This window comes from Narcine bancroftii, chromosome 6 (assembly GCF_036971445.1).
Source record: "Narcine bancroftii isolate sNarBan1 chromosome 6, sNarBan1.hap1, whole genome shotgun sequence".
Taxonomy (NCBI): Eukaryota; Metazoa; Chordata; class Chondrichthyes; order Torpediniformes; family Narcinidae; genus Narcine; species Narcine bancroftii.
In genome coordinates this window covers 201,784,181-201,806,258 of record NC_091474.1, presented here as the reverse complement: position 1 = coordinate 201,806,258, position 22,078 = coordinate 201,784,181, and the positions used below count along the sequence as shown (strand labels likewise).

Below are 22,078 nucleotides of genomic sequence, written 5' to 3'. Positions count from 1 at the left end.
CCTGCCACATTGACCACCGCCAGTGGGCTGATAACGCCTCAAACCGTGCATCTTGGCGCCTCACAGTTTGGCGGGCAGCAACCTCCTTTGAAGAAGACCGCAGAGCCCACCTCACTGACAAAAGGCAAAGGAGGAAAAACCCAACACCCAACCCCAACCAACCAATTTTCCCTTGCAACCGCTGCAATCGTGTCTGCCTGTCCCGCATTGGACTTGTCAGCCACAAACGAGCCTGCAGCTGACGTGGACTTTTTACCCCCTCCATAAATCTTCGTCCGCGAAGCCAAGCCAAAGAATAAGAGAATAAATTTAACCATGTACATCAACGAGAATGATAGATATGACTGAAATTACAGCTGTTAAAGACTTAGAACTGATTTCATTTTGTAAATAAGTTATAGTGAATAAAGTATATTTTTGGTTTAAAAGAATTACATGACAATGAAAGAATCTTGAATTACTCTGCCTAGATCCATCCATATCCCTCCATACACACCCCTCTACCAATCTAAATTTTTCTTAAATTTTAAAACTGAGCCCAGATTTACCATTTCATTTGACAGCTACTTCCACACTCCCACCACTCTCTATATTAGAAATGTCCCTGAATGTTCCCCCTAACATTTTCCTCTTTCATCCATAACTCATGTCCTCTGCTTTGTATCTCACCTACCCTCAGTGGAAAAAACCTGCTTGCTTTTACCCTATCCACACTCATGATAATTTTGTATACCTCTTTCAAAACTCCCCTCATTCATTTATGCTCAAGGGAATAAAGTTCTAACCTGTTTAATCTTTCTCTGTAACTCAGTTCTTCAAGACCTGGCAACTTCCTAGTAAATATCTGCACTCTTTCAATTTTATTGATTTCTTTCCTGTTGATAGGTGACCAAAACTGTACACAATAATCCAAATTTGGCTTCACCAATATCTTACACAACTTTACCATAACATTCCATTTCAATACTCAGTGCTTTGATTTAAGAAGGCCAATGTGCCAAAAGCTCTCTTTACAACCCTATCTAGCTGTGACACCACTTTCAGGGAATTGTGTATCTCTATTCCCAGATCTCTTGGTTCTACTGCATCTGCATCTGAAGTTTTATTCTAAATAAGAGGTTGGGATATCTCAGGCGATAAGAGAATCAAGTTTATGGAATGTCAGATTATTAGTAGGACATGGACTGGCCTCACAATCAGGCTTTATGAAAATGGCATAGCTGAAGATTTTTCCCCGGATTTGTTCCTTGGCCTCTTGTCCAGATTCTTCCCTATTGTCCCATTACTCTCTCTTTCACAGTGTCTAGTTCACCATTTCTCTGCCTCCTTTCCTCTTTCCTTGAACCTCTTTCAATAAGGATAATCAAAGAGAGCTACGTGTTCAGGGAGTAAAAGTTCAAAGATCATGACATATCTGAGATAGACTGAGAGGCAATAATCATGGCAGATGGATGAGAAGTGGACTCCAAAAGTGGGACTGAATGGAAGAGGATCAAACCACTGCTTTTGAGAATAAGCTGAAAATCTATTCTAGGTTTATACTTTGTGTTATTTATTGCCAACTAACTTAAGAGGGTGAACTAACAAAACCAAAGGCACCTCAATGATACAGAGGCAACAGTGCCACCTGTCTTGGAGGCCAGGTAATGCATAACTTAGGGCAATTTAAATTAAAATAAGGAGATCAGAAAAATGGAAGAAATATGTGATAAGGTGAACATAACAAACATGGTTGAGACAGACAGAAATATAACAGTTATTGAAAGTAACAAGTCTATTGAAATAGCAACTAATTTTGCATCACTTTAGAGGTCTAAATTTGAGGGGCTGTTTTGCCTCCACAGTGCCCTCTGAATATAAAACAAAGATAGATATGATAATGTTGCATCCGATCATCTCTGTGCGTTTTGCAAACCCTGATAATGGCAGAGCAATTATATTAATTTATTTTTATTTAAAATTTGCATTCATTGTAAGCCATTCAGCAGAATCCTAGTATTTAAGTGGATCATGGCTGTTGGGAAAGTGGCAAATTGTGGGACTGGCCTGTGATCACTGATTGTCTAAAAGGTTTCAGTGATGAAAAGATCAATTACAACACTGCCAATGACAGTCAGGGTTGGAGATTGGGTGTTAATAGGAAAGGGTGGTCAGTGATTATATGGGTCACTGACATGAGGATTGTCTTGAGTGGGAGAGATTATGACATCAATCCAGGAGGGGAATCTTGATGACTCTAGTGACTGTGATGTCAGCTGGAAGAGCCCTGAAGTGTGTTACAGAAGGAAGAGACCACAAGGAACAGGTACATAGTTGTTCTCAGAAAATGGAGTCTAATGTGGACAAAGTGGTGAAGAAGGCTTGACATGCTTGCCTCCATTGGATGGGATTTTGAGTACAAAAGTTGGATCCACATGATATTGGTGAGGTATTGGTGACAAGGTATTGGTGAGATCATGCTTAGAATGTTGTGTGCATTTTTGGTCACCCAGCAGGGGTGCAGAGTAGATTCATCAGCTGGGACTGGAGGGCTTGAGTCTCAAGGGGAGACTGGATATGCTGGCTTTATCCCTTGGAGTGTAGGAGGATGAGGTATATAAAATTATGAGGCACATGGATAAAGTGAAAACTCACACTTTTTTTCCCCCCCAGGATAGAGCATTCTGGAACTTAATGGCATAGGCTTAAGGTGAGAAGGGAGGGACTTGAGGGGCAATTTTTTTTTCAACTAGAGGGTAATCCATATCTGGAACAATCTGCCAGATGAAGCAATATAAATGGGTACAATTACAATGTTCAAAAGACATTTTCACAGATTGATGGAAAGGTTTCAGTTTCAAGTTTATTTTTATATTATCCAGCAAGTGAACTCTGACATACATATTTAGCCTCACAGTCATAAATGTGGAGGTATTAGAGTATGGGGCTGAGTACATATCCTTGAAGAGTGCTGGTGTTGAGTAGGCCAGTTGCTTTCTGTGAATTCACTCTCCATAAGGCCATTCTGATGCCAGTAGCTGTGACCATTGGTGCAGGAGCATGAAGTAGTTTCGTTGGATCTTGCTGCCTCACTGGCTCTTTGTTTGAATGAACACGTTAAGCATTTTTGGGACTGTGTCTTGTTACATGTCATACTACCTGGCTTTGCCTTGTACTCTCTGATAGCGTGCCTGCTTTAGCATTTTCGGCAGATGTCTGTGATGTTCTTATGGGATATGAGCTAAGTGCAGTTCTGCCTTTTGGCTTTCCTGATAGCCCTGTAAAAATTGCTGTGTCTCCTGACTTGAATGCCTCTAACCTGGCCTTCAGAAGCGAACTGATTTCCTTGTTCATCTGTGCTTTCTAATTGGGAAGGACCTTTGTTGTCAAATTTGTCTTGTTGCCTTTCACAAACTTGCTGCTGAATTTTGTATTGGTGGTGAATCCTCCTTCATTGAGTTTGGTCACTGAATTCCTGCATACTGATCAGTTGACTGAATCAAAAGCCCCTTTTCCATTGGCACACTGTCCCAGGAATTAATTGGGAATTTACTGGGGCAGGATCTAGTGGAAAATGAACACTGTGTCAATGCTGGCGTCAAATGACATAATTTCACACTGGGGATTAACCACCTTTACCCCTATTCATATCTTTGGCATTTGCTGGTGTGCTAATAAAATCAGTGGAAAAGGGACAGCAGAAAATCACTGTTTCCACTGATCCCTGGGGATTGAGTGTGTTCAGTGGAAAAACAATTAGTGTTCCAGTTAAGGGTGGCCCAGTGGAAATGCCACAAAGGGCTTCCTATTCCATGACATTGTACAGCCAATTAACTGGGATGCCAGTGGAAAAGGGGCTAAACACAAATGCAGGAAAATGGGACTAGCCCAGAATGCCAACTTGGCCAGCATGGAGGAACAGGGTCAAAATTTCCGTGCTGTATGTCTCTATGAATAAAAATATTCAGCCTCTAGTTCTTTTTTATATATATATTTTTTTCACACGATGAATCATGTCAACCAAAATATGTACAAATATTTCTCATTAAATTTATACAGTGACCTTTTCTCCCTTTTTCCCCCCCTTTTCCTCCCTCCCCTCTACCCTCCTAAAACCCATTCGTATTCAACATATACAATACAATAAAAACATAAAACAATATCTTCACATAAAGGAAAATAAACAAGAAAAATGCATCATCTACTTATTACACACTGAATCTAGTCATTTTGTCATCTTATAATTTTCATTTTAGGGGATGGAGGTCCTAGGCATGCCCTCTCTGATATGTTCCATGTATGGCCCCCAAATTTGTCCAAACATTGAGACCTTGTTTTTTTAATTATATAATATTTTTTCCAATGGATCACACCTGTTCATCTCCATGCACCATTGCTGTATACTCATGCTCTCTTCCATTTTCCAAGCCGACACCACACATTCCTTTACTACTGCCAAGGCCATCACAATGAATTGTCAATTTGAGGCCCAATTCCCCACCTCTTATATTATTCAAAAGAAATATCTCAGGTCTTTCTGGCAGTTATTCTGTAACTCCATTTAGTATCTGATTTAGAATAAATTTAGTAGCCTCTTCCTTTTAATTTGGTTATGTATTCCATTAATGTTTATAGTCATATAGTTCAACATGGCCATCTTGTATCTTGCTTGTATTTTCCACCTCTTTGCCACCTCCATCCCCCTTTTCTCCATTTTCATCTTGGTTTTCTCTATTAAACTTAATGTACGACAACACATTTAAAACATAAAGTACTCCCGCGGTTCCCACACCCACTAATATCTTAACCCAGAAGTTCCCTCCCTCTCTGAGTTGTCCCTTATCCCTTGTCGGGCAACCACAACTCCTCTTTTCATTCATATTGCGATCTTGCTCACAGCGTCAACTGATTTTGCAGTGACAGTCCCTTTTTTGCCCCCCTAGCCCTCCCAGAAAACTCTTTTTTAACATATATAACAAAGCTCTCTCTTTTTTCCACCCTTCCTTCCTTCCCTTCTGTTTTCCCTCTTTAGTTCTTTATATATATATATATATATATATATATGTATATATATATATCAATATATATAAAATTCTTTATATATGTATATATAGATAATGTTTTCTCGCACCAACCCTCTTTTCAATCTTCTTCAGCATGATGCTGAACCAAGCCATGAAAGACCCCAACAATGAAGACGCTGTTTACATCCGGTACCGCACGGATGGCAGTCTCTTCAATCTGAGGCGCCTGCAAGCTCACACCAAGACACAAGAGAAACTTGTCCGTGAACTACTCTTTGCAGATGATGCCGCTTTAGTTGCCCATTCAGAGCCAGCTCTTCAGCGCTTGACGTCCTGCTTTGCGGAAACTGCCAAAATGTTTGGCCTGGAAGTCAGCCTGAAGAAAACTGAGGTCCTCCATCAGCCAGCTCCCCACCATGACTACCAGCCCCCCCACATCTCCATCGGGCACACAAAACTCAAAACGGTCAACCAGTTTACCTATCTCGGCTGCACCATTTCATCAGATGCAAGGATCGACAATGAGATAGACAACAGACTCGCCAAGGCAAATAGCGCCTTTGGAAGACTACACAAAAGAGTCTGGAAAAACAACCAACTGAAAAACCTCACAAAGATAAGCGTATACAGAGCCGTTGTCATACCCACACTCCTGTTCGGCTCCGAATCATGGGTCCTCTACCGGCACCACCTACGGCTCCTAGAACGCTTCCACCAGCGTTGTCTCTGCTCCATCCTCAACATCCATTGGAGCGCTCACACCCCTAACGTCGAGGTACTCGAGATGGCAGAGGTCGACAGCATCGAGTCCACGCTGCTGAAGATCCAGCTGCGCTGGATGGGTCACGTCTCCAGAATGGAGGACCATCGCCTTCCCAAGATCGTATTATATGGCGAGCTCTCCACTGGCCACCGTGACAGAGGTGCACCAAAGAAAAGGTACAAGGACTGCCTAAAGAAATCTCTTGGTGCCTGCCACATTGACCACCGCCAGTGGGCTGATAACGCCTCAAACCGTGCATCTTGGCGCCTCACAGTTTGGCGGGCAGCAGCCTCCTTTGAAGAAGACCGCAGAGCCCACCTCACTGACAAAAGGCAAAGGAGGAAAAACCCAACACCCAACCCCAACCAACCAATTTTCCCTTGCAACCGCTGCAATTGTGTCTGCCTGTCCCGCATCGGACTGGTCAGCCACAAACGAGCCTGCAGCTGACGTGGACTTTTTACCCCCTCCATAAATCTTCGTCCGCGAAGCCAAGCCAAAGAAGAAGATATATAATTCTTTATATATATATATATATATATATATATATATATCTTTCTTTCTTTGGCTTGGCTTCGCGGACAAATATTTATGGAGGGGAAATGTCCACATCAGCTGCAGGCTCGTTTGTGGCTGACAAGTCCGATGCGGGACAGGCAGACACGGTTGCAGGGGAAAATTGGTTGGTTGGGGTTGGGTGTTGGGTTTTTCCTCCTTTGTCTTTTGTCAGTGAGGTGGGCTCTGCGGTCTTCTTCAAAGGAGGTTGCAGCCCGCCGAACTGTTAGGCGTCAAGATGCACGGTTTGAGGCGATATCAGCCCACTGGCAATGGTCAATGTGGCAGGCACCAAGAGATTTCTTTAGGCAGTCCTTGTACCTCTTCTTTGGTGCACCTCTGTCTCGCTGGCCAGTGGAGAGCTCGCCATATAACACGATCTTGGGAAGGCGATGGTCCTCCATTCTGGAGACGTGACCTACTCAGCAGAGTTTGATCTTCAGCAGCGTGGATTCGATACTGTCGGCCTCTGCCATCTCGAGTACTTCGATGTTGGAGATGAATATATAATTTAAAAAAAATATGTGTGTGTGTGTGTGTGTGTGTGTGTGTGTGTGTGTGTGTGTGTGTGTGTGTGTGCATATATATATATACACTGTTTAAACATCTTTATATATACTTTATCACTGTTCTTCATTCTTATTACACCTCTTCATCTCTTCTTCTGCTCTTCTGTCCTCCAAACGTTCTGCGAATTCTGGATCCGAGAACAGTCTGTTTTGCTCCCCGGGTATAAATATTTTAAGCACAGCTGTATGTCTTAACATGAATTTGTAACCTTTTTTCCATAAGATTGTTTTCACTGTATTAAACTCCTTCCTCGTCTTTGAGTTCAAAACTTACGTCTGGATAAAAAAAATATTTTTTGACCCTTGTATTCCAATGGTTTATTGTCTTCTCTAACTTTATTCCTTGCCTGTTTCAGTATGTTTTCTCTTGTTGTATATCTCAAAAATTTTACTAAGATGAATCTTGGTTTTTGATGTGCCTGTGGTTTCGGAGCTAGTGCTCTGTGACCCCTTTCTATTTCAATTTCTTCTGTATTTCTGTCATTCCCAGGACCTTCTGGATCCATCCTTTTATAAATTCCTTCATGTCTGTGCTTTCTTCACCCTCCTTCAAGCCCACTATTTTTATGTTGTTTCGTCTACTATAATTTTCTAACATATCAATTTTCTGAGATAACTCTTGCGTCTCTTTAATTTTTTTGTCACTTTCTTCCAATTTTTCTCTTAAGTCATTTACTTCCATTTCTACAGCTGTTTCCCGCTCTTTCACATTCTCTACTCTTTTCCCTATTTCTGTCATTACCAGTTCTAATCTTTGCATTTAATCTTCTGCTCTTTTCATTTTCCTATTAATTGCATTAAATTCTAATGCTAACTATTCTTTTAATTACCTCATTTGTTCTTCAAAAAAAACTCTATCTATATTCTGTTCATCAGCTTTACCTTCTATTTCTCTTTGTCCATCAGTTTGACCTTCTATTTCTCTTTGTCCATCAGTTTGACCTTCTATTTCTCTTTGTCCATCAGTTTGACCTTCTATTTCTCTGTGAAGATCTTGGTCGTCTTGTTCCTCTTCTTCTGTGTCTGTGTCTCTTCTGTTTTTCCTGTGGATCTGCTTGCATCTCTTTGCCGGGCCTCTTGTTGCCAGGCCTCTTGTTGCTGGTCCTCCCATCTTTGGCTACTCCTCTGTTGTGCCTCCTGCATTGATCTTCTTGCCAGTCGTCTCTCCGTCTCTCTCCCACGTTGCTCCCTTCTCTGTTGCCTTTCTCATCTTCCAGCTGAACACCTTGGGGTCGTGCATCCCTCAGCTGTTCATGCTGCAGCTGCCTGCTAGTCTGCTTGGCCCCCCTCCCAACGGTGTCCTCTTTTCCCCTTGTTTCCCTTGTTTCTGTTAATTGTGCACTTTTGTTTGGCTCTGTGAGCCATTTTTGAAGTTCGCCGGCAGGTGAGTCGCGACTCTGCAGGGCAGGCACTGACCTCTGGGATCAGGCGCTCCTCGCCACCACAGTGTCCTGTTCCTTTGTGCAGGTAAGGCCTTCTTCTTTCTTCTTCGGTGACTTTTCTACTTCTTTTATTCCAGTTTTTTTTATTTTCTCCTTCTTGGATGCCATCCTCCTTCTCTTCTCTTTAACTTTATCTTCCATTTCTTCTATTTTATTTTTGTTGTGCTTTGTCTTTTTCAAACTTTTTTTCCTGTTTTCCTGGAGAGGGCTGGTTTTCCCGACCAGCCACTATTCTATCACATGACTCCTCTCAGCAGTCTCTAGTTCTTGAAAGATTGAATAAGATCTTGGCATATCATTATCTAATCATCTCTTTGTTGCAGGAATTCTATTGATTTCTTTTTCTCTTGATTGATCTTTCTCTTAGATATATATCAAGACTGTCTACAACTCTCTTGGGGAAAAGGCCAATTGAACCAAGCTCTGCATTGGTATTTTAGTCTGTAGAATTGTGACTTGCATGCCATCATGGGTAGACTTGGAATGGAGATGAGCAACCAATCTTCAGATGAATTTTCCACTGTGGTTAATGGTGTCTAGGCTTTTGAAAGATCAAAAATTCCATGTGTAATAGACAATGCTCCCCCTTGCATTTGTCTTGTACTCATGCAAAAAAAAAACCCAATTCAGCAGGACAGAGAACAAATATGGAAAGAGAAAACAAAGAATGTTTCTGGTCAAAGACTCTTTGTCAAAACTGTTCCAGCATCCATAATATTTTAGTTTTCCCTTGGACGTAGAAGTGACAAAGATCATATCCATTGTGCCTCTTGGAGAGAATCACAATGCAATTCAGGGAGCACCTCTTTGGAGGCAGTTGTGAGGAATCCTTGGGGTGACCATCCCCGCAGCAAACAGCAAGGTGAGCCTTGTGCATCTCCTGCACTATCCTTTCTTGAAGATCGTCAAAATAATGAGGTGTAATTGAGGTCCATTGTGGTGCCTCCCTCTTCTGAGATGTATCAGATGTTCTACTCCAAAGAAAATTTGTCTTTCAGACAAGAAAGATGAAGGTTTATTGAAATTTACACTGGTCCAAAAAAGCACCCCAGGTAATAGATTGCTCCTTCAGCAATGAAAGGAATAGGAGTCCAGAGATGAGGCTTGAATCTACTGCTAACGAATGCAGAGGCCAGAATATAATCAGTGTTAAAGTATGGCACTACTGGAATGAGTGGCATGATTCGCATAACGATTAGCACAACGCTTTTAAAGTGCCAGTGACCTGGGTTCGAATCCTGCGTTGTCTGTAAGGAGTTTATACATTCTCTCCTTGTCTGTGTGGGTTTCCTCTGGGTGCTTCAGTTTCCTCTCGCCCTTTAAAACTGTAGTTTTCAAAATACCTCCCCCCAGACTCATTTTCCACCTTAAGTATTCCCTATGTCATAGGTGCTCCATGATTAGTAAGGGATTGCTTAAGGTGGTATGCTAGTGGAAAGAAAAAATTTGAAAATCACTGTTTTAATCATACCTAATTGACTTGTTATGTGCACGGTTTCATAACTTCAAAGAAATGGGCCAATGATCATTTTATCGAGCAAAATATTTCAGTAACAATTGGGTCTGGAGCAGTGGCTCTCAACCTTCCCTTTCCACTCACATACAACCTTGAGCAATCTCTACAGCAACTGTAGCACACTGTGATACAGCTGGCCAGTACATTCTCAATAGCCTTCCTTTAGAAGGGTGACATAATGGTGGACAAGCTGTCCTCATTGCAACTGGATTCTGGACTTCATATTGGAAAGTCTGTCCAGTCAGTAGCAAAAGGTCAAGCACCATCACTGAGCACTGGCACACCTCAGAGCTATGTGCTCAACCCGCTCCTGTTCATGCTGCTGACCCACAACTGCATCACCAGATCCAGCTCCAACAGTAGTTGGCCTCATCAGCAACAACTAACTGAGAAGAGGTGTAAAATATTGAGATATGGTGTGAGAATAACAACCTGAATCTCGGCATGGATGAAACTAAGGAGATCATTATGACTTCAGGAGGACGAGAAAGGCCACTCTCCACTACACATCCACAACTCTAGTGGAGAGCATCAAATTCCTCGGTGATCTCTTTACTAATTACCTATTGTGGACACACATCTCCTCACTTGTCAAAAAGGTGCAATGGCACTTCCTGAGAAGACTGAAGCAGGCAAGGCTAACCATCAAAAACCAAGCTGATATCCCTGAGAGGACCATACTTCTCCAAATACTCATAAACCTCGTCCATAAGTATCCTCTCCAATTGACAAGACTCACTGGTCTATATTTGCCAGGATTCATCCCTTTTTTAAACCAGGGAACCACATTTGCCATTCTCCATCCATGGTACCTCCCCTGTGACAGGGAAATCCAAAAGATCACTGTCAATGTTCCAGCCATCTCTTCCCTCACTTCCTTTAGTAACCTGGAGTATATCTCATTCTGTCCCAGTAACTTGTTAATCCTAATGTTTTCAAGAAGATCCAGCATTTTCTCTTTCTTAACCTCAACCTGCTCCAGCACATAAGGTCATTCTATACTGACCCTACATTTGCTAAGGTCCCACCCTCTGGTGAATGCTGAAGCAAAGTATTCAATTAGGTCCTCTCCTACCTCCACTGCCTCCAGGCATATGTGGCCTCCTTTATCATTAAGTGGCACCACATTCACTCTCATCATCTTTCTGTTCTTTATATATGCTTATAATATATTGGAGTTTTCCTTAATCTTACTTGCCAGGTCCTTCTTATGCCCCTTTCTAGATCTCCTAGGTTCCTTCTTTTCCTTCCTGGCTGCCATATAATTCTCATGAGTCTTTCCTGTGTTTTGCTTCCTAAACCACTTCCTTCTTCCTTTTAACTAGCTGTCTCACCTCTTTTGTCAACCATGGTTTCCTTATCCTAATTTTTTTCCCTCTCTCAGTGGGACATATCTATCCAGAACCCCTTACAAGTGGTCCCAAAATTTCCAGCACCTTGCCTCTGTGCTTTCCCCTGAGAACATCTGTTTCCATATAACCATATACAGCACAGAACAGGCCAGTTTGGCCCGACTAGTCCATGCCAGAACAAATCCCCACCCTCCTAGTCCCACTGACTAGCACCTGGTCCATACCCCTCCAATCCTCTCCCCTCCATGTAATTATCCCGTCTTTCCTTAAATGTAAAAAATGTTCCTGCTTCAACCACCTCTGCCGGAAGCCCATTCCACATCCCAACCACCCTTTGCATGAAGAAATTTCCCCTTATGTTCCTCTTATAATTTTCCCCTTTCAATTTCAAACCATGGCCTCTGGTTTGAATATCCCCCATTCTTAATTGAAAAGCCTATCCATGTTGACTCTCTCTGTCCCTTTTAAAATCTTGAACACCTCCATCAAACCCCCCCTCAATCTTCTACGCTCCAGAGAAAAAAGCCCCAGGTTGCTCAACCTTTCTCTGTAACTCAAACCCTGACATCCTCTCAACATTCTCGTGAACCTTCTCTGCACTCTCTCTATTTTGTTTATATCCTTCCTAGAATTTGGTGACCAAAACTGCACACAGTATTCCAAATTTGGTCTCACCAATGCTTTGTACAATTTCATCATAACATCCCAACTTTTGAATTCAATATTCCGATTTATGAAGGCCAACATTCCAAATGCCTTCTTCACCACTCTATCTACTTGAGTATCAACTTTGAGGGTACTATTTACCATAACTCCTAAATCTCTTTGTTGCTCTACACTCCTCAATTGTCTACCATTCAATGTATATGACCTTTTTAGATTTGCCTTTCCAAAATGCAACACTTCACACTTATCCGTATTAAATTCCATCAGCCATTTCTCAGCCCACTCCTCTAGCTTTCCTATATCTCTTTTTAAGCTATGGTAATCTTCCTCACTGTCCACAATACCACCAATCTTTGTATCATCTGCAAATTTACTTATCCAATTCACCACCCCTTCTTCCAGATCGTTAATATATATAACAAACAATAGTGGACCCAGGACTGATCCGTGAGGAACTCCACTAGTCACCGGCCTCCAATTTGATGAACAATTTTCTACCACTACTCTCTGACACCTCCCATCCAACCATTGCTGAATCCATTTCACTACTCCCTTATTTATACCTAATGCCTCCACCTTTTTACCTAACCTCCTGTGGGGAACTTTGTCAAAAGCTTTACTAAAGTCTAAATGGACAACATCCACAGCCTTCCCTTCATCAATCTTTTTTGTAACCCCCTCAAAAAACTCTATAAGGTTTGTTAAGCATGATCTACCCCTGACAAAACCATGCTGACTACTACCTATCAATCCCTGTTCTTCCAAATATTTGTAAATGCCATCCCTCAGAACACTTTCCATCAACTTACCCACCACAGACATCAGACTCACAGGTCTATAATTTCCAGGCTTACATTTGGACCCTTTCTTAAACAGCGGAACAACATGAGCCACCCTCCATTTCTCTGGCACTACCCCCATGACCAGTGACATCCTAAATATCTCTGTTAATGGCCCCAATATCTGTAAACTAGCCTCCCTGAGTGTCCTTGGGAATATTTTGTCCGGACCCGCACTGCCATCACTACCTCCTCAGTTATCCTTAAATGATTCATGACCTCCCTACTATTTTTCTTTACTTCAACTGGTACAATATTTTTTTCCCTAGTGAATACCGAGGAAAAGAAATCATTTAAAATTTCCCCCATCTCCTCTGACTTCTCACTCAGCCTACCCTCCCTATCTACAAGGGGTCCAATTTTATCCCTCACTAATCTTTTACTTTTAATGTACCTATAGAAATCCTTTGGATTTATTCTTACCCTGCATGCCAAAGCCTCTTGGTGCCTATTTTTGGCCTTTCTAATTTCTTTCTTAAGATTTTTTTCAACACTCCTTATCATCCTCTTTCAATTTCTCATCACCCTGCTGTTTATACCTTTTGTACACCTCCCTCTTTCTCCTAACCAAAGTTCTAATATTCCTCGAAAACCAAGGCTCCCTATGACTTCCAGCCTTTCCTTTGATCCTCACTGGGGCATATCTACTCTGTACTCTCAAAATTTCTTCTTTGAATATTCTCCATTTTTCATTTACATCCTTTCCTGAAAAAATCATGTCCCACTCAATACTCCCCAAATCCATTCTTATTCCTTCGAAATTTGCTTTTCTCCAATCCAGAACCTCAACTTTAGGCCCTTCTTTGCTCTTCCCTAAAACTACCCTAAAACTAATAGAGTTGTGATCACTAGACCCAATTTGTTCTCCAACATTAACCTCAGACACCTGACCTATCTCGTTCCCTAACAAGAGATCCAGTATTACACCGTCCCGAGTCGGTTCCTCTACGTATTGATTAAGAAAACTATCTTGTACACATTTGACAAATTCTAGCCCATCTAGCCCTCTTACTGTATGGATATCCAATTTCCAATTTACTCTCCCTAGTTCCTGCCTAATCCTATCATAATTTAGTCCTTCATCAATTAAACACTTTCTAAATGTGTCTACTTCTATCCTTGTCCACAGCTATGCTAAAGATCAGGGAGTTGTGGTCACTGTCACCAAAATGCAGCCCCACCAGGAGGTCTGTCACCTGACCAGGTTCATTACCCAGTACTAGTATGGCCTCTCCTCTAGTTGACTGCTCCACATACTGTTTCAGGAATCCTTCTTGGACATAACTGACAAATTCTGCACCATCTATCCTTACAGTAAGAAAGACTCCATCAAAGGGTGGTAAATGTCTTTAATTGTCAAGATCCTGCTTGATAGGCTGGTACAGAAAGTTGGATCACATGGGATCTATAGTGATCTAATGAATTAATTCCAAATTTGCCTTTGTGGTAGGAGGTAGAGAGTGATAGTGGAAGGTTATTTTTTTCAGATTAGAGGACTGTGACCAGTGGTGTGCCACATTGATCGGTTCTGGGTCCCTTGTTTTTGTTTTACATATTTATTATTTGGATGAGAATAAGATAAACACAATTTTGGATGATATCAGAAATGGTAGAATACTGGACAATGAAGAAGATTGTCTAATTTTGCAGCAAGATATAGATTAAGTAGGAAATTGGGCAAGTGAAAGGCAGATGGAATTTGACTTCGAGAACTGTGGATTGATTTACAGTAAAACTCCTGGTAGCTGGAATTCAACCAAAAATGGCAGCTTCAAGCAACCAGCAAAAAAGAAATTGAGGAAAATAAATTTTAAATATTAAAATAAATGAGAATAGGTAGAACATATGTAAGTTTAAAATTGTAAAAGTAAATGTTCTCTGAAGTAACACAAATTGTTGGTGAAGATGGAGAAAAAATTCAGCCAGTGAGTGTCTTGATCATGCTTTGTTTGTAGCAGATGCTTGAATAAATGGCATTGCCCAGGATAAAGTGCTGATTGATGCCACTCGCCATTGGCGTGAATCTCTTAAAGGGTCTCCTTATTCCTACTTATTAAGAGTCATCCTGGTCGGAGGCTTTATCTGTAAACTTGATGGGGGTTAATTATCTATAATGTGATTGATGTGATAGTTTGTCTTTTGGGTGGCTCCATGAAGGGGGGGGGGTGGGGGGAGCCTGCAGGTGCAGCAACAGTTAAATGTTTTCCAAGAATATGACTGAAAATAAAGTAAAAAGATTTGAGGATTTTGATATTCATGCAAGTGAAGTTTGTTCAGTGTAAGTACAGTATATATTTTTTTCTTTTGTTTTTTAAACTGTTTATACTTAATGCATTACTGTAGTTAGGCATTGTAAAAGTAAGTCTCAAGTAACCAGAAAAAACATTTAACTGGCACTTGCCAATCCCCATAGATGCTGGATACCATGGATGCATTGTGTTTAACCAGGACAGAACTTACAAAGTGAATGGCAAGGTCCTGGGGAGTGTAGTTGAGCAGAGAGATCTCTGAGTACAGGTGTGTATTGAACAGGTAGACAGGATGGTGAAGAAGGCTTCATTGGTCAGGGCATAGAATACAGAAATTGGGGTGTCGTTACAGCTGCAACAGATTTGGTTAGACTGCACATGAAGTACTGTTTGCAGTTCTGGTTGCCCAGCTAGAGGAAAAATGTTGTTGAGCTGGAAAGAGTGCAGAAAAGATTCATATCTTAAGTTTGTTCCAATATCAGGTTTCTTTTTTGTATGTACAAAATACATAAAATTGCCCATAAAAGCATACAAAGTGGTACCACTAGTCCAGCGCTCCTATCAAGAAGAAAAAGATAAGCAAAAGAGCCTCTTCAGAGACATTGTCTGTGAATCCCACTATTATTCTGATGCCACCCCCTCCTGTGCTCCCATAACCTCTGTAACCACACAGCCTCCTGTCTGTTCTAGCAGTAAAAAGCGGCTCCGGGGGTCCAAGTCACTCTCTTCTACCCCTAGTTCTGAACTGAAACAGATAAATCCAAATCCCCTTCAAGGCCCTGCTCATCATCATACCCTTTCAAATCCTGCTCCCCATGTCTGGTTCCCAAGAACAACTTTCCTCATGCAGCGCACAGCCTAGTATGAGTCCTTTGACTGTCAAGGCCCCTCACAGGTCTGCTGCTTTAGTCTCCGACTCTGTATGGTCTTCTCCCAGGTTCCTGCTTCTTTGGGGCTGGGTGTTCTCTCGCTCTGGTGCTCTGCTCTAGTCTACTGCTTCCTGGAACTCTAAACCCTCACAGTGTGGTCTGCCAACCATGGCTACCATAGTTTGGTCATGGACCAAAAAAAAAACATTGCTGGTCCCATTCTAGCCATTTAAACCTGTACAACAGGGTTTCCCAAACTGGGTTCCGTGGAAAGACGTAGGGTTCCACAGAAGAAATGACAGGGAGTAATAATAATTTACCTGTTTTTCTTTAAATCACTTAATACCTCTGTCTTTTATTCAATTTGTTTCTGGGGCAGCAGCAAACAGGGCACTTCACCCTAAGAAAGCAAAATGGTGCCATAAGGCCTGACGTCAGGAGCACAGACATCAGGCCTTAACAAATGTGAATCTGATTTCTTTTGGTGTGAATCTGACCATATCTTAAAGAAATTCCATATATGCAATATTAAGAACCATGGATCATAGGATTTTTTTTAAAATCCCCAAAAAACTAGAGACAGGATAATTCATCTGAAGAAAGTACTGAGGTGTCACTTTTTTTCATAAATATTTTTAAATTACGCCTATATCTGAAAAATCAATTGTTATAAAGAAACAAAACAATGACGAAAATTATTTGTTGCTTGGATTCACCTTAGCTGGGAATAAAGAGGCACCAGGTACAGAAACATTAAGATCTGATAGGACAAGAAACCCTTTCATTCATCTCATTAAATGTAAATTAGAGACAACAAATTATTTCAATGTGGAGAATGGTAAGTTACTTTCTTACTATGCTTGTGCATTATGCCAAATCTTTTCAGCTGTAATTGGGGTTCATGATTTCCAAGGGCCCTCCAAAGTTTGGGAAGCCCTGCTGCACAATACCATTGGAGTATCAACCAGGCAATAGGACCCTGTGGAAGAGTGCTGGAAGACACTCCCTACTTCTCTGGGGTCCACACCAGTGGCAACACTGCTGTTTACCGCTGCTGCTGCAGAGCCGCGTAAGGGTAGATTGGGACCGTTTTCCTTGCAGTTTAGGTAGCTAAGGGGCGACCTTATTTTTAATGTATTTTGCGAGTATAACTGTGGTAAACCATTGTTATACCGTGTTTGCCTGCTACCAACTGGACACACTTCCCAAGACTGATCCTACCCATAGACTCTTGCATGCCACCTTTTTAACTTTGCTCTGATTAATCAAGGAGGTGGATGGTTGTTTGATAATGTTCTGGTCTTTAGCTATTAAAAGCCTGATTGTTTCACTACTCACCCTTCTGTGAATTATTGATGGGATATTAATGACAATAATGAAAAAATTCTGGAGATTTATAAAACTGCGAGGGCATAGATAGGAGAGATAGTCTCAGTCTTTTATCCTGGGGAAGAGGAGTCTAAAACTAGAGAGCACAGGTTTGAGGTGAAAGGACAAAGTTTCAAAGGAAATCTGGATGCAAGTTTTTCATGCAGAGTATGGTAAGAATACAGAAGTGGAGCACACTGCCAGAGAAAATGGTAGAGGCCAGTTCAATGTTCAGGAGATGATCAGACAGATACTTGGTTCAGAAGGATATGAGCCAAAAACACGGGTAAATGGGAGCAGCTCAGGAAGACACCTTGGTTGGCATATGGATGCTTTGGGTTGAGAGGCCTGTTTTGGTGTTGGAAAACTATAATCTGATGGCTCTCTTACTTACATATTTCTCCATGAGAAGTGGGTCAAGTGCTGAGAGCATACATGTGAATGAGAGAGCAGGATTAAGAACCTAGTGATATACTCCCGTTTCTTGTATTTATTTTGAATTAAAGTACTGCCCAAATTTGTTTCAAATTTTCTCCTTAAGTTCTAGAAGCATTGATCCTTAACTGCAGGTCACAAAACCTCACATACCCGGTCCAGCAGCCCATGTATAAAGTGTGAATAGCAGAATACTAATCACCTATCAGACATATTTCAATCTATTCTTACTCAGTGTCTTTACACGCAAAAATGATAAGTCTGGGAATTGCCTCGTGTCTTTCTTGGAACCATGCCTGTGGACAGCTGTACACAAAGGCATTCTCCAGCAGAGGACAGTGTGGAACAATCAGGAGTGAAAACTGGCTTGCTTTGCTGCTACTGTCGTGAATATCTTTACATTAGACAGCCATTTGCTGCCTCATGATGCTGAGCATTAAGAAGTTAGTGTTACAAAAGGCTCATGATAGTGGAGGTTTGACTCTGGTGAATGGTGTATATATTTTAAGTATACTGCTGAATCTGGCTCAGTAACTTTTTTTCAGGTTTTATTGCTAAAAGCTCCATAATCTATCACTTGCCAGCTAATGACGATTACTTTTTAAATTCAATAATTGGACTATAAGGAGATGGTCACTTTTCAAGCCAGCCATTGGCAGCAAGCCAAAAATGATTGGCCAGATTTGGAATTCAAAATGATCTGGCTGGTACCATTCACTTGTGCTACAACCCCTTGCTTGGATATTTGGAAAAAGTCCAGTAAACACCATGGGAAACCTCAAGGGGCAATGCCCTGTGATTTTTCGATATTGCATTCACTTTCAGCTTCAGGTGTCTTGTGCCTCCATTTTCTGGGAGATAATTGCAGTTTCACCTATTTTGAGCTGGAAAATTTGGTCAAAATTGATTTGCATCTGCATGAATCACAATAATATGGACTTGTAGCTTGGATGAGAGCTTAGCCTAAGTAGCATTTCTTTTATCCAGTATCGAACTGCCTCTCCTGCCAGAAATTTTCAATCTCTATAATTTCTATGTGGGATCTTGGTTTTTATTTGCTCATCTCATCCTTCATTAGTTCTACTTAATAATCTGCTTAAATGTGGGACCAACTTCAAAGAATTGTGGCTCAGTTAGCGTAAAGGCAGGCAAAATTGTTAAAAAAAAAACTCATTTCCAACTATTGGGGAAAAAAATACTGCTTGTACCATTTAAAAATAATTAAATAATAGAATATCTAAATCACATTAATGGCATTTTTAAAATCATGGCTGATAGTTTTATTTACATGCCTTTTCCATGGATGTTTTATTTTCGCTGCATGGTTCAAGTTCCAACTCATTGTCAGGAGTTCTTTAGAACAGAGTACACGAGGGAGGATAGAATCTAATTATTGAGTAGGCTGGATAGAAATTATATGAAAGATATTTCTCTTAGCATGGTCAATAAGTGGGGACCCTTCATAAATGGTTGTTGGTAGAAGATTTAAGAATGCAGGGAACAAAATCCTTTTTCACTTGGAGTCTGGGATTCATTTAAAGAGTTGGTAGGGCATAAATCCCCATCACATTTACATATGTACTTGAAGTGCATGACTAAGGCCATGAGCTTGAGAAATTGAACTGATTGGTGTAGTTCTTTGCAGCGTTCCATGGATGCAAAGGGTTAAATTGCCTTTCTCTGCTGCAAATTTCTTTGCCATAATTTTTCTTCCTGATGTGAAATTCATCTTTTCCAGTTGTTTCATTGTACATCTGCTCTATTTAATCAATTCACTTAACATGATTGAAAAATATATCAGGGACACTTTTGGTCATGACAATTATTTGTAATTTATAATTAAATTGACAGATTATGGTTTGTTTAAAAATTGCTGGCTGACTTGTATTCAAGTTGATAACTTAAATTCAACATAGCCAACCATAAATTGATTGGTACGTCGGAAACCAATAATTCTCTGGTAGTTTAAATAGTGGAATTATTGTCAGGTGACACCCGAAAACCAAGACTAGCTTCTGAAATCTAACAAGGCAGTGATGTCAGAAAGATTACCACAAGGACACTGCTACTTTAAACCAGTTAATGTTGACCTCCCCAAGTGATTAACCAACCACACTGCCAGCCACACGGTGTCCAACAGAGAAAGCTCCAGCACAGAAAATAACAACCATTGTTGTTCATGTTAATGTTGTCTCTTGTCATGGGGAAGGTAAGCGGAAGACCCCATTTACATCACTGATTGCTGTTGTGAAACAAACTTTTCAATGGATATGTCAGGCAGTCTCAGCAATCCAGATGTGCTGTCTGTATTCTGCCTCTGACCAGCATTCAATCCTGCCCAGCACAGCTGGTCCATGTAAATGTGCCATATTGCCTCCCATCTGCTGCAAGGGAGTGTGCTGCCATATCTCCCTTTGACAGTGAAACATTTTATTGAACACTATAAATATTGAAATTCACGGATGTGATGTAGCAGATTTTTAATCTTACTCACAGAGGCATCTGGGACCCAACCTTTGGTAATAGTATGCATGCTTTAATCCTCAGTTCATAATGTAACATTTGCTACTGGCTTCAGAACAGTTTTTTTGGAGAGAAATTTCATGACTCTCTGAGAGCGTTGAGGCTGAGCATGTGTCCTGAGGGAATAAATGAAGCTGGGATATTCCTATACTTAGAGATGTCTTTAGTGCATTGTGGTCTGAACTTTGTTATATTTTTCCCATATCCCAGTGCTATGTTTAACCATATGCTAGTCTTTTTGAATAGATTGGGTACAGCATTAGTAAAGCCCATCAAGCATAGTCAAAGACAAAATGGTAATTTTTTTTTCCCAGAACCTATTGTAATCAAGTTTGCAGAATATACCATTGTGAATTCTATTTCTGAAGTAACATTTTAAAGTACTGCCAAAGAAAGGAAATCGGTGGAAAATGTTTTAATAGGAATAATTATAATATCACATGGAGAAGCTTGTCATCATTTAAAGAGTTCCCTGGGTTCCCAATCAGCACTGTTATGTAAGCCGGCAGGTTTCTAAATGCGAAACACTGAAATCATTTGTACCAGATTATCTTCCCTCCAAACTCTGACAGATGTTAAGTCCAGCTGGTGGAAAAAAAGTTTATGGCTGAGCTGGATCGGGGTCCTTGCATGCTCCACAATGTTGGCACTGTTGGTTGCTTTAATGAGTCATGAACTGCCTGTTTATCTCCTGCTCCCTGCTGTTTTGGCATTTTCTCTTCCAGAACAATCCTAGAAACACATGCTGCTACAGACGCCGCAGCAATGTGCTTGGGCATTTTGCTGCCAAAATGGGAAAAAAAGAGATTATTTTCTTTCTATTAAGAGGAGATAGAACTGAACATCCCATTTTATTACCTCAGTATGTTCTTATTGAATGTGACATTAAATGAAAAGTTGTCCATGTTTTAACTGCCAAACCAATGTAAAGAGTAGCCCTTTAATTGTTCTGTATTATTATTCATGTTCTGTCTTGGGTGAAACTGCACAAAACACTTTAGTTAAATGATGTTTCATTATGATAACACATGGCTTCTGTTGAATAAAGCATTGTAGTTAATATGCAAATATGTAGCCACGGTGGCAGGTGGTCAGAGAACATCTTTTGGAATAGACATTTTTATAACTTCAAATTACATTAGATCTCATCAGGCATCAAAAATAGGATATTTGAGAAACCTGTATGTGAACTCAAAGCCCAGGAAGTCTCTGATAGGTCTCTAATAAGCAGAGGTCATTCATTAAAAACTTTTTTTTAAAGTTCCGCAATGCTCAGAAAATGCGTTCTACATGATAGCTATTCAGGCTGCTCTTCCCTTCCTCCCACGTGATGATTCAGTTCACATTTACTGAGCTCCATTCCACATTTCTAATTTTTTGTGATTAACCATGCTCAAATTCCCATATTATTTCATTTTCTTTTCCAACATTTAGGAATGTGAAGTTATTCAAGTGATTTGCTTCTGATTGAAAATTTAAAAAAAAACAACTTTGTTAACTTTCTGGAACAGAATTGATTTGTGTAATCTCCAGTTGAAGCAGGAGCCATTTTCATCTGTATTAAGACCATAAAACTGAAGAGCAGAAATAGGCCATTCAACCCATCGAGTCTACCCTGCCATTCAATCATGAGTTGATCTGTTTTCTCACTCAGCCCCAATGCCTGGTCTTCTCCCCATAACTTTTGATGCTCCGGTTAAACAAAAACCTATCAATTACTCCCCTAAATACACCTAGTGACCACTTGTGGAAATAAATTTCTCAGATTTACCAGCCTCTGGCTGAAGAAATTCCTATGCATTTCTATTCTAAACAGACACCCTTTAATCGTGAATTAACCCGGAATTAAAATCCTTGGCCACTGGGAGGTTGCTGTGATTGCAAACAGAGTGGAGGTGTTGAGTAAAATGATCTCCCAGTGTGCGACTT

The 22,078-nt window shown here is 40.8% G+C and overlaps 1 long non-coding RNA gene across 2 annotated transcripts in view; it reads left to right on the top strand.

Moving 5' to 3' along the window:
• Positions 1-2,311: 2,311 nt before the first annotated feature.
• LOC138737724 (uncharacterized) overlaps positions 2,312-22,078 on the top strand; it is a 43,573-nt gene continuing 23,806 nt past the window's right edge. For both annotated transcript variants that reach the window (XR_011341175.1, XR_011341174.1), the window contains exon 1: positions 2,312-2,423. This is a non-coding gene — a long non-coding RNA (uncharacterized lncRNA). The remainder of the gene's footprint in view (positions 2,424-22,078) is intronic.